This window comes from Chiloscyllium plagiosum, chromosome 15, assembly GCF_004010195.1.
Source record: "Chiloscyllium plagiosum isolate BGI_BamShark_2017 chromosome 15, ASM401019v2, whole genome shotgun sequence".
Lineage (NCBI taxonomy): Eukaryota > Metazoa > Chordata > Chondrichthyes > Orectolobiformes > Hemiscylliidae > Chiloscyllium > Chiloscyllium plagiosum.
Window position 1 is genome coordinate 49205784 of NC_057724.1, and position 12643 is coordinate 49218426.

At 37.5% G+C, this 12643-nt stretch overlaps 1 protein-coding gene across 2 annotated transcripts in view; it reads left to right on the forward strand.

Annotated features, from left to right (window-relative positions):
- The window catches only part of tenm1 (teneurin transmembrane protein 1), a 2412691-nt gene that overhangs the window by 437151 nt on the left and 1962897 nt on the right, over nucleotides 1–12643 (forward strand). For both annotated transcript variants that reach the window (XM_043704862.1, XM_043704861.1), the window contains exon 2: nucleotides 9845–9878. The gene's annotated coding sequence lies outside the window, so the exon portion shown is untranslated. The remainder of the gene's footprint in view (nucleotides 1–9844; nucleotides 9879–12643) is intronic.

The following is a 12643-nucleotide window of genomic DNA, read 5'->3' on the forward strand; positions in this document are numbered from 1 at the left end:
TCCATGTACCTGTGCTAAACATCCCCTTAGAATGGCAGTGATGACAGCCTTGGCTGAAGCACCAATATACAATGTGAAGTGCCCCTCCTGATGTCTCAATGTTTTTGCTGCTGTGCTTGCTACTCAGGTTTACACTTGTAATTGGCCTGCCAGTTTATCAGGGAGGTGGCATAACAAGCTGGCTGATGCCAGCTGCCATGCTCCATAGATGTTGAATGCATGTGACTGGTGCAAATGGATCATGACCTAAGCAACATGATGGAGGTCATTTAGAACAAGTGTCGAGCTGAATCTGGCAGGTATGCATACCTTTTGGAAGTTTCCCACATCTAAATGTACCTTGGCAAGTTTGGTGAGATGAGATGTAAATATTAATGAGGCAAGTAGTTGAGTTACAAGGCTTTTAACCATCATGAGTGACTCAATGGTCATCTCACTGCTGCCGAATGATAACCTCACCAGACCACTTGTGAATAATTTTAAAGATGCGGCGAGATGAGCTTGATGTTGAGATGGGCCACACCGTGCCATACATTCTGCCATACATCACAACATAACTCACATCACTCAGGCCTCTGTAATATTTTGTCCTTTGTTTTCATATTTTGCCTCGTTTATGGTTCAACATAAGGGATGATGTTCAGGATGTCAGAGCATCACTTTTATCTCTGTCAATGTTCTTCAAAGGAGTTACAATTCTGCCAGATAGCTTTTCTACTTTACTTTTTACAAAATCTCATTTGTAAAACATTTCAAATTGAAGAAAAGTTTTTGAGAATGAAATTTCATCCAAGTTCCCAAAGCATAAAGTGCAATTAAATTGTAATTCAGGTCATTTGTTTGAATATCTACATTCTGCTGCTCAAGGTATCAGTCCTCCTCCATCATACACTCATTATTGTTTAATAATACCATTAGGATATTTTAAAATTGATCCTCAGGAATCATAAATAATATAGGCTTAAAGTTATTTTTGTTGTAGAGCTTTGCTAAGCTCTGCTGGTAGCCTAGTTGGCAACATTTCTGTGTGTTATATTTCTGGGGAATCTGAAATTTCCAGGATTAGCATCTGTCATCGTCTGAAAAAGTACGTGCACCTGGAAATATCATATGGGCATTGTAATTGACCTTAGTATTGTTGGGCTAGGCAAAAGACAAATTGGTCAGGATTTATGAGTTGATTGCTATCCAAGCACATTATAGAGTCATACAGTATGGAAACAAACCCTTTGATCCAACCAATCCATGCCGACCATAATCCCAAACTAAACTAGTCCCACCTGCCTGTGCTTGACCCATATCCCTACAAGCATTTCTTGTCCATGGACGTATCTAAATATCTTTTAAAAACTGTAACTATAGCCGCATCGACTACTTCCACACTCAAAATAATCTGTGTGAAAAACATGCCTCTTTTGTCTATTTTAGATCTTTTTCCTCGCACCTTGAAAATATGCCTCCTAGTCTTGAAATTCCCCATTCTAGGGAAAAGACACCTGCCATTCACCTTACCTATACCCTTCAGGATTTTATGAACCTCTCTAAGGTCACCCCTCAAACCTCTCCGCTCTGAGTAGAAAAGGTTCCAGCCTATCCAGCCTCTCCTTATAATTTAAACCCTCCATTCTTGGCAATATCCTGGTAAATCTCTTTTGAATCCCCTCCAGTTTAATAATATCCTTTCTATAACAGGGAGACCAGAACTGTACTCTACAAGATGTTCTGTACAACCTCAACATCATGTCCCAACTCTTCTACTCAAAGGCCTGAACAATGATGATCAGCATGCCGACTGCCTTAACCACCCTATCTATAGGTGATGGAAACTTCCAAAGATTACATACCCAGTCCCCTGTGTCTCTCTATTCTATGCAGTATGTTGAAGTTCATTTGTATGAAAATCAGAAAAGATTGGGATTCAACATGCAGTTGTAGAAACTTCAATCTCACCCTTACCATAGTCAGCTGTAGAGGAATATATTGCTCTATCATGTTTCTGGACCATGATTTAGTGATCCAATGGCAAGTGTAAGTTTGTGGACATTGGCAAGGATAGATTTGTGTTAAATAATCACCTGGTTAAAGAACTTGCCAACTCTCCCTATTGAGACTTTGAAAAATGAATGATTCTTTGAGACGGATGCACCAGGACCACTCGCACTCATTGTTCAGCATTTCTATAAAGTCATCACCACTGGAAAAGAGGGAAGCAAAGCTGAAAGTCAAGAAAAGTCTTAAAAACAGTTTGAAGCAATTTTTAAAATGGCTTTCTAAATATTGAATAATTGTATGTGAGTATTAACATATTAAGTTTATTATTTGAATTTTTTCCACCAATCATGTTCTGTATTCTTTTGATCCTATAAGTAAGATAAGACATTTTGAATCCTCATCCGTCAGGATGTATCTTAACTGGCACAAGTTTGCATCAAAAAGAATTATGGACAATATCTCATAATTTTTCCATATGCACCAGTAACCACATGCAACCAATGCATTCAGTTGACAGGTAATTGGATGTATTGTTTTAGCCTGCAACATTACCTTTGGTTGTATGTATGAACTTTGGTTGTTTTGCTATCACTTAGGAATATCTTAATTGCGTTAATTTGTTAACTCGTTGCTTTTACTTTTACAATTAGATCAGAGGCCTTATTTTGATTCAAAATTTTCTCCTTCAATGTCTCCAAGATGAAGCAATGATAGTTGTTAAAACTAGGTGATGTAGGGGAATCACCTTGTCTCGTTCAAATCCCCTCTCAATCAGTTGCAACAAATATGACAGTTTTTAAAATTACCATGCAGTTATAACACACATCAGTTAAAGATGTATTTAACTAGTTTTAATTGAAAGAGCCAATTATAAGTTCTTTTGTGTGAAATAAAAATGAGTTTTATTACTACTGTTTCTGAGCAAAATGATAATACAGAATATTAAACATACAAATCCACAAATACATGTAATAAGTTTAAAAAGGGAGTCTGTATGATAAAAACAGGGAGAATAAAGATACACAGTTTAAAGTTCCTTAGAGTCTTTGAGGTGTTCAGTTTTATTTTAACCTGAGAGCCCTGCTATTACATTGTTGAATAGTATGCTCAATAGTGACAAAATGTGTCTGTAGATATCTTTGTAGTTTTTGGAAAATTGTTGTTTTCCCAATTTACTGTTTTCTCTATATTCTGAGCTGATGGGAGAAACAGACAAGGAGAAAGAGAGTGCACCTTCAATTCCTAATTATACATTTATTTTCCTTCTTCTCTGTTCAAAAGTAGCTGTTGAAGTGTAATTGAGTGTGTATTCTTCAGTTTGACACCATTGTCCTTTCAAACTGGCTAATTGGTGAACAAGACTTTTATCCCTCAATGCGTGAAGTTATTAATGATGTGGAGTGCCGGTGTTGGACTAGGGTGGACAAAGTTAAAAATCACATAACACCAGGTTCTAGTCTAACTGGTTTATTTGGAAGCACTAGCCTTGAGAGCACTGCTCCTTCATCAGGTAGCTGTGAAACAGTATCATAAGACACAGAATTTACAGCAAAAGATTAGTGTCGTGCAACTGAAATGATATATTGAACAAACCTAGGTTGCTGTTAAGTCTTTCATCTTGCAGGTTTTGGTTCTTAATATATAAATCCCAGAACTTATTTTAAGTCACTTTTTCAAGATAACTTAAGGTTTTATAAACATAGGTGACATCTCAGCTCAGTCAATGCATTAAAGTTGTGATGTTAAAGTCTGTCTGTATCCCAACACTATACACACTCTCATACACACACACACACTTTTACATACTCTCACACTCACGCTGACCCTCTTTCATACACATGCTCTTTCTCATACACACATACGCATACACCCCCCACACTCACACCCATGCACACATCCTCTCATAGGCATATACTCCATCACACTCACACACTCACTTTACCAAGATGCACTCAAGCAAGCACACACTCTCTGATGCGCATTGAAACTCACATGCACACATTCACTCTCTCTCTCTCTCTCTCTCTCTCTCTCTCTCTCTCTCTCTCTCATGCGCACACACACACACACACATAAAAGTCTATGGGGTGAATTTGCATTTGCAAAATTATATTTGCAGATATATTCTACTTTGCTCAAAAAGCACACAATCTGCAGGCAGTCAACGCAGATAGTCAATACATGTAATATTTTATAAATTCCTACTTTGGAAATCGAACCACTCTGACTCAAAATAATAATACAGGCAGACTCTAACCTTATACCTTTCATGCTGAGATGTCACTAGTGATCTCGAGAAAATTACTTAAAAGAAGTTCTGAGATTTACATATTAATGAACCGAAACCTGCAACCCATTCTGAAAGATTAAAGGCTTAACAGCAATCTAGATTTATTCAATATCTCATTTCAGTTACACAACACTAATCTTTTGCTATAAATTCTGTGTTGTATGATCCTGTTCCACAACTACCTGATGAAAGAGCAGCACTCCAAAAGCTAGTGCTTCCAAATAAACCTCTTGAACAATAACCTAGAGTTGTGTGAATTTTAACTTTGAAATTACTAAACAAATGTGAATTAATTCAGGGAATGCAAATTTCCTGATGATGACTGGTTGTCTGGCTGCAGAAAAAGAAAATACTAGGTTCATTCAGAAACTTTGTTTAATCCACATAAGACCATCTGAAATAGGAGTGGAAGAAAGACCATTTGGCCCATCATGTCCACTCCGCTATTCAATCATGGTTGATGGGCATTTCAATGCCACTTACCCGCACTCTCCTCATATCCCTTAATTCTTTGTGAGATTAAGAATTTATCAATCTCTGCCTTGAAGAAATTTAACATCCCAGCCTCCACTGCGCTCCGTGGCAATGAATTCCACAGGCCCATTACTCTCTAGCTGAAAAAATGTCTCCTCATTTCCATTCTAAATTGACCCCCTCTAATTCTAAGGCTGTGCCCACGAGTCCTAGTATCCCCGCCTGACGGAAACAATTTTGCAGAGCCTACCCTTTTTAAGCCATGCATTATCTTGTAAGTTCCTATTAGATCTTCCCTCAATCTTCTGAACTCTAATGAATACAATCCCAGGATCCTCAGCCGTTCATCATAGGTTAGACCTACCATTTCAGGGATTATCCATGTGAATCTCCGCTGGACACGCTCCAGTGCCAGTAAGTCATTCCTGAGGTGTGGGGCCCAAAACTAGACAGTATTATAAATGGGTCCTAACTAGAGCTTTATGAAGTCTTTGTAGCACATCAATGCTTCTACATTCCAACCCTCTTGAGATAAATGACAACATTACATTTACTTTCTTAACTACAGACTGAACCTGCAAGTCAACCTTTAGAGAATGGGTTTGTCAAAATTTCTGCGGCTGACCACTGCATCTATTTTGGATTCATATGTCTTCCTTTTTACAAGTTGGTTTGCTCCATGAAAGGTCTTAGGTATAAAACTCAGATGATGTATGTTAACATTTACCGCTCTCATAATATGATAAAGTCCAGAGTATTCCTAAATCACAATTTTAGAGTCATAGAGTCAAACAGCATGGAAACAGACCCCTTCAGTCCACCCAGTTCATGCCAAACATAATCCCAAGCCAAACTAGTCTCACCTGCCTGCTCTGGCCCATATCCCTGCAAACCTTTCCTATTCATGTACTTATCCAAATGTCTTTTAAACGTTGTAGTTGTACCCACATCCACAATTTGGTAGCAGAAGTATCCAATGCAGGCAAAATTGTAATATTCTAAATACATAGTAACATCATAATTGTAATATTACAAATATGATGTTACTATGTATTTAGAATGCTGTAGAAGGATTTTGAGAACTATGTTCTGATTCTGTCATTATGATACAGAATAAATCTTCACCCCTCAAACTATCCTAATATTTGTCAGTTAATTGTTAGTTACCATTCAGCTCCAATGATTATTTCCAGGAAAATCATTTACAGCATAAACACCATAAATTTGTACAATCTAAGTATGCTATGTGTATTTTAAAAATGTTGATTGTTGCTTTAAACAGTACAAACAAAAATATATTGAACCCCAAGTCTCATCAGCTAGGTTTGAAACATATGATTAACAATGAAATGCACAGCAAGAAAAAAAGAGCATATAATGCATTGGTTATCTTGAATCAGTTCAAAACAATGATTTTTGAGGGGCAGTCACATTTGTTCTGAAGCAGACAGCAAGCAATGACCATTTAAGGTGACCTATTTATATGTGGTGTTGATTAAAGATGATATTTTGACGATAAAGAGAGAGAGTTTCCCAGATGTCTTGTGGGAACCTCTTCAATGAGAGGTTAGTGAGACTTGGCACATTTGACAATGAATCCTTGAGTCCATGATAGGAATAATTAGATTAGATTAGATTACTTACAGTGTGGTAACAGGCCCTTCAGCTCAACAAGTCCACACCGATCCGCCAAAGCGCAACCCACCCAGACCCATTCCCTACATTTACACCTTCACCAAATAATGTTTCAAGGTTTTTGTTTGAGGCAAAGTTGCATGCTTAGGCTGACCTCATTTGAAGCTACAAAGTTATGTGATTACATTATATTCATTCCTACAAGGAATTTGCTGTGCCTTTCAGAAGCGCAGTTGCTCATTTTTATGGGTGATAAAAACTGGTGGCTGAGATAATGTAAGCTGTACAAACCAGAACTCCAGCACCGATAAGTTAGGTTGCCATGTTCATGAGAATTTTATCTTGACTTTTCTTTTGACCTAGCTATCAGAACATTTTGATTGAAACCAGTACATTCTATTTTGTACTGATTGTTGTTAGTTTATACTTTTTAAAAACCCTTTGGTGCATACCAGCAAAAGCAACAGCTTTGCAACCACCAATTTCAATCCTTAATCGAAATCACATTCAATGGGTCTACTACTGGCTGTTTTGGATTCAAGGGGGAAATAAATTTCTCTAGAGGGAGGAACAGCAAGTCTGCTATTACCTTATGTGTCTAGCATACTATCCATGGGTGACCAATTCACAGACATTATTAGTGAAGTGGTACTACTTGGGCATGTAAGAAGAGACCAACCTCACTATCTACAATTCACTTAGTAACCAAGAATTGGATTTTACCATCTGTGCTATTGACAAACATTTTCTTACAGAAGATCTTTGATCACTTCAATGAATAATTTTCATCACGTAATAATGCACTGGTCAAAGTCCACTGACTTCAGTCAACTCATATATTTCAAATTTAAATACTTATGTGGTTCTTATGTGGAAAGGGTATCTTCAAAACTTCAAAGAAGATAGGTATGGCAATGTAATTGTTTTTGTACTGGACCAGCAATCTGAAACCTGGTCTTTGTTTTGTGTTTCTTATGTGTTCACTGAATCTGCAGTACTGAGTGACTCAGCATTTATTATCCATTCCTCTTGGCCTTGAGAAAACGGTGGTGATCTGTATTCTTGACTCGTTGCAGTCCAAGTGGTGCAGGCACATCCTTAGGCTGGAGGTTCTGGGAATTTTGCTCCGTGACAATGAAGGAATGGTGAGATAGTCCATGTCAGGCCAACATGTGGCTTTGAGGGGAACCTAGAACCTCTGTATGTCAGTGCTTCTAAGGGTTCTGCCATTTACTGAATACTTCTCTCCTGTATAAGACTTTCCAAAATATTTCATCTCATATTTGTCCAAATTAAATTCCATCTGCCATTTCTCTGCCTAAGTCTCCAACCTAGCTATATCTTGCATGTCCTCTGGCAATTCTCCTCACTATTTGCAGCTCCCCCAATCTTTGTGTCATTTGTAAACATACTAATCAGACCACCTGTATTCTCCTCTAAATCATTTATGTATATTACAAACAACAAGGGTTCTAGAACTGATCCCTGTGGAACACCACTGGTCACAGATCTCCAGTCAGAAGATACCCTTCCACCTCTACTCTCTGTCTTCTAGGACCAAGCCAGTTCTGTATCCATCTTATCAGCTCACCGTGGAGCCCATGTGACTTCACCTTTTGTATCAGCCTGTCGTGAGGGACCTAGTCAAAGGCCTTGCTGAAGTCCAAGCAGACAACATACACCATACAGCCCTCCTCAATCATCTTTGTCACTTCCTCAAAAGACTCAAACAAGTTTAGGAGACATGACCTTTCCTTGCACACAGCCATGCTGCCTATCATTAATAAGTCCATATTTTTTGAATGTGAGTAAATCCTGTCCCGAAGAATTTTCTCCATTGATTTCTCTACCACTGACACAAGGCTCACCAATCTATAATTTCCCAGTAGCACTGTTGCCTTCCTTGAACAAAGGATCAATGTTGGCAGTTTTCCAGTTTTCTGGAACCTCTGTGACTAAAGAGGATATAACGATTTTGTACAGAGCCCAGCAATTTCATCATTTGCCTCCTTCAGTATTTTGTGATAGATCCCATCAGGTCCTTGTGACTTGTTTACTTTAAGGCTTTTCAAAACACCCAATACCACCTTTTTGTGTTTTCAACATGCCCTACTATTGATTTTTCATAAGGGTCTCATGACTTATCTTTATTTCTGACAGTACTGAGCAGACAAAGAATGTTGCCTTTTTAAAAATAATATTGTTCGACCAGGATTAGTGAGGCTGGTTATAGTATTACAATCACTGACCTGGATACCTGTTCAGAGTTAACAGTACACACCTCTGGAACAGGTCGGGCATGAACCCAGGCCTCTTGGTTCCAATGTAAGGACATTACCACAGTCTGCCTGTTCAGAGATGATATTATAGACCTCTGGAGCAGGTGGGACTTAAACCCAGGCCTCCCAGCTCAGAGATAGAAACATTACTACTGTACCGCTAAAGCCCCAACATTGCCATATTTTCTTTAGACACTTCTCCACAAGGGTCCACCTTTGTTGAAATAAGCTAATGAAGTTCAGGTGTGCACGACAATCAGCTTGTGTTACTAACCATTGGAAATACCACTCAAAGATATATTTATATATGCCAATTAGATATGAACAGCCATGCCCATGGCTGTTAATACCTAACTGCTTTAGGATCATCACCACAGAATCATTGACAAGATTATTGTTTAGTTTGCTAGCCATTTTAGAAGTAGAAAAATAACATTTTAAATTTAATTTAATAGCTGTTCTGCATGAAATGTCATTACATATTTATAAGAATGACAATATATGCAAGCAAAATATCAAATGTTTGGCAACTTCCAAAATCAAATGAATATCTGATATGAATATTTGATTATGTAAATTATATGTCAATAATGTCATTTTAACATTAAAATCTGAAAAACTTGCAATTACTCAATGTCTAATTAATTCAGAATCATTTTATTGAAGCTATCTGTAATCACAGCACTCCTGCTGGGAACAGTAGGCCCTGAAATAATGGTCGTCAGGCTGATTCAGTGGCACAATCTCTCCCTTAATTACTTTTGAGTTATACTCTGTCAGGAAATCATTAAAGGAAGGAAAAATGGGCTTGTGGGAGGGTGCTGCATGTCCAGACTCAAGTAAAACCTCCTGTTGTCAATATTTCAGAGGTAAGGTACAAGATGACAACCCATTGGCAATGAATTACTGCTCATAATTAGTGTTGCCACAATTTACCAGTCAGTGACTGCATCAAAGCTTTTACTGTTCTGAAAACCCTGAAGACTATTTTTTTTTATCTTGTGATTATTAGGACAGATTGATTGCATACTATTATGCAAATGTCTAGAGAATAGACTGTATTATGTAGTTTTATGTTGCATTCAATCTGTTTGCATTTTCATGATTTGAAATGACAACAGAAAGACTGAGCAGTTAGCACTATACTGACATTGGATTTTTCTTTCTCTCTTAGGAATGCTCATACTTGTTGTGGAAGAACAGAAATAGTAAGTCAACTATTTTCAATATCCAAATTGTACTTCAGTTACTTGATTATCATTTATTAAGGACAAAAAGACATTAAAAAGTTATCCTTGTAAACAGGACAGTGAACTCATTTTAAGTTGATGACTTTAAATCTGCAGTCAGAAGATCTTTGTACCCATCAAACTCATTATATTCACAAACTCAGATAAGTTTGTCCGTACAACAGTGTTTAAAAGATTAGTCACCCATTATACATACCAATGGGACTGAAAATTGGGAGACATACATAAGAGACAACAAATACGGCATTGTCCATTTTATAATAATGTCAAAAGTCAAGCTTACTCCTACAAATTGTTCAGATGAATCCTCTGTTCCTATTATTTACGACGTCCATGTGTGATTATTTATGAACTTCCTCTGTTCATAAATAAGAGAAAAAAACCTCAAAATATGAACTTGACCTTTTATTTTAAACATTAGAATTTTTCATGAATCAACTGCTTTCCCTGCACTCATCATTTTCTGGTTTGTGATGGCACTGTCTCTCTATCTCTGTCTCTCTCTCTGTCTCTGTCTCACATACACCGATTGGAACACTGACTGAAGAAATTCGTCTTCACCTAAATGATCAACCCGTCATTCTGAGGCTGTGCCCTTAGCTTGTAGTCTTTCTGGCGAACATTTTCTTCAATTCCATTCTGTCTAGGACTCTCAGTTTTCTCTAAGTTTGAATAAGAGTTTCAATTCCTGGAGATTGAAAATATCTAAGCAAAAACATCCAAACACTGTTTTTTCCCCTTCCTCTACTTTACTCCCTGAAATTCTCAGCTCTATCACTGTATTGTAAGTCACATACAGCAATACATTTACACATTTCTATTCATGCTGCCTGCAGGAAATAAACATAAGTCAATCTTGCAACCAGACTTCTCTACCACCTTTTGAGTTCTTTTCAATTTCTTGGTCAACTTATTCACTCAGCAAACACAGTCTATTTGAATAGCACACTCGAACAAGTTACCTGTAATACCTGTTTTTTTTTAAAAATGATTTATTAGATTATGGTGTGGTCCTAGTTTGACTAGGAGTTGAATCTTTCTTTGAAAAACAAGGATTGTTCTGGATTGGAAAACTTTCCCTTTAATTAGGAGTCACTTAGTTCCAATTCCAGTACATTCTTGAAAACTCCTTTAATTGCACAATTGTGCAATCTCTTTCTTGGGTTATATTGATGCCATAACAATTTCTCGAGCATTACCCATGCTTATTTGAACTCTATTGTGTTGTAACTGTGCAGTTCCATGTCTCTCACAGTGGTGCTTAGGACAGAAAAGAATATACTTATGTTGAGAGCACAATCGGGTCAGACACAATGACATATGTTTTGCTTACTTGCTATGATCAGCTGTATGGATAGATAACATTCATGCTTCACTGTTAACAGGGTAAACAAATCAAGCAAAACCTTTCAGCTACATATTATGTGCAGGTCAGGATTTCATGTTGTTTGAGAACTCCTTAGATGTGTTTATTTTAATGAGTTCAGCAAAATTCTCATCTTCGAGTTCTAGTTAGAAGCAGACTCTATGGGTTAGCCTTGGTGTATTGCATATCAAAGTTTGCTGCTGACAGATCGTATTAAAATCTAAAACAGTTGGAGCATATTTGTAAGTATGAAAAATAATAAGCACCAAGTTATGATTGCTATACAAATATTAACAGCTTTGAACATGTAAAATGAATAAGACAATGTTTATTTGCAGTGGAAAGAACAATAGATATCTGTTTGTTTTATCTTTGTATTTTCTGTGTTCGAAATGGGAAGACACTGTTATTCATATCTGGAGTTGTTTTCATGACTTCAGTGCTGAGAAATCTGTTGCCATGCATTTGGATGAAGTTTTATAACATTGAAGTGAAGAGATGGGAGTGAATATATAAGTTCATTTAAAATAAGCTTGGAGAAAATAAACTGCACAGCTGCCAACCTAAAGGGAACCAAGGGCACACAGAGACAGAACAATCTAGCAAGCTGTCAGTCTGTGTGTATGCAAGACAGTGGAAGCTTAAATGTTAAACTTTTAGTTTTAAAAAAAAGTCCAGTGGAACAAAGAATCTGTTGGAAGATATGTTTAGGGAATTCATGTGTTTACTCAGAAGTTAAAGTAAAAGGTGTCACAGGGAGAGATAACAGATGAATGCACAGAAATTCACCAAGGAAATTGGTTGCAGGCTGAGTTTTGACTGTTTGTAAAGATAGTACTGGTTGGGGAAAAAAATTAGGTAGAGTGAGCTTGAATCATTTTTCTCATGTTTGGAATGAAATATTTCTAACCTTTATGTCTAATGTAATTGAGTTACTATTTCTTGATTAATAAACTTTTTATTCTTGGAGGTATAAGTATATTGGCAGCTTCTTAACTTGTTACTGAACATATTTACCTCCATGGTTAATGATAAACAAGGTTATATCCGCCACAAATTCACCTGCACCTCCACACACATCATCTATTGCATCCGCTGCACCCGATGTGGCCTCCTCTATATTGGGGAGACAGGCCGCCTACTTGCGGAACGTTTCAGAGAACACCTCTGGGACACCCGGACAAACCAACCCAAACACCCTGTGGCTCAACACTTCAACTCCCCCTCCCACTCCACCAAGGACATGCAGGTCCTTGGACTCCTAGCAACACGACGGTTGGAGGAAGAGCGCCTCATCTTCCGCCTAGGAACCCTCCAACCACAAGGGATGAACTCAGATTTCACCAGTTTCCTCATT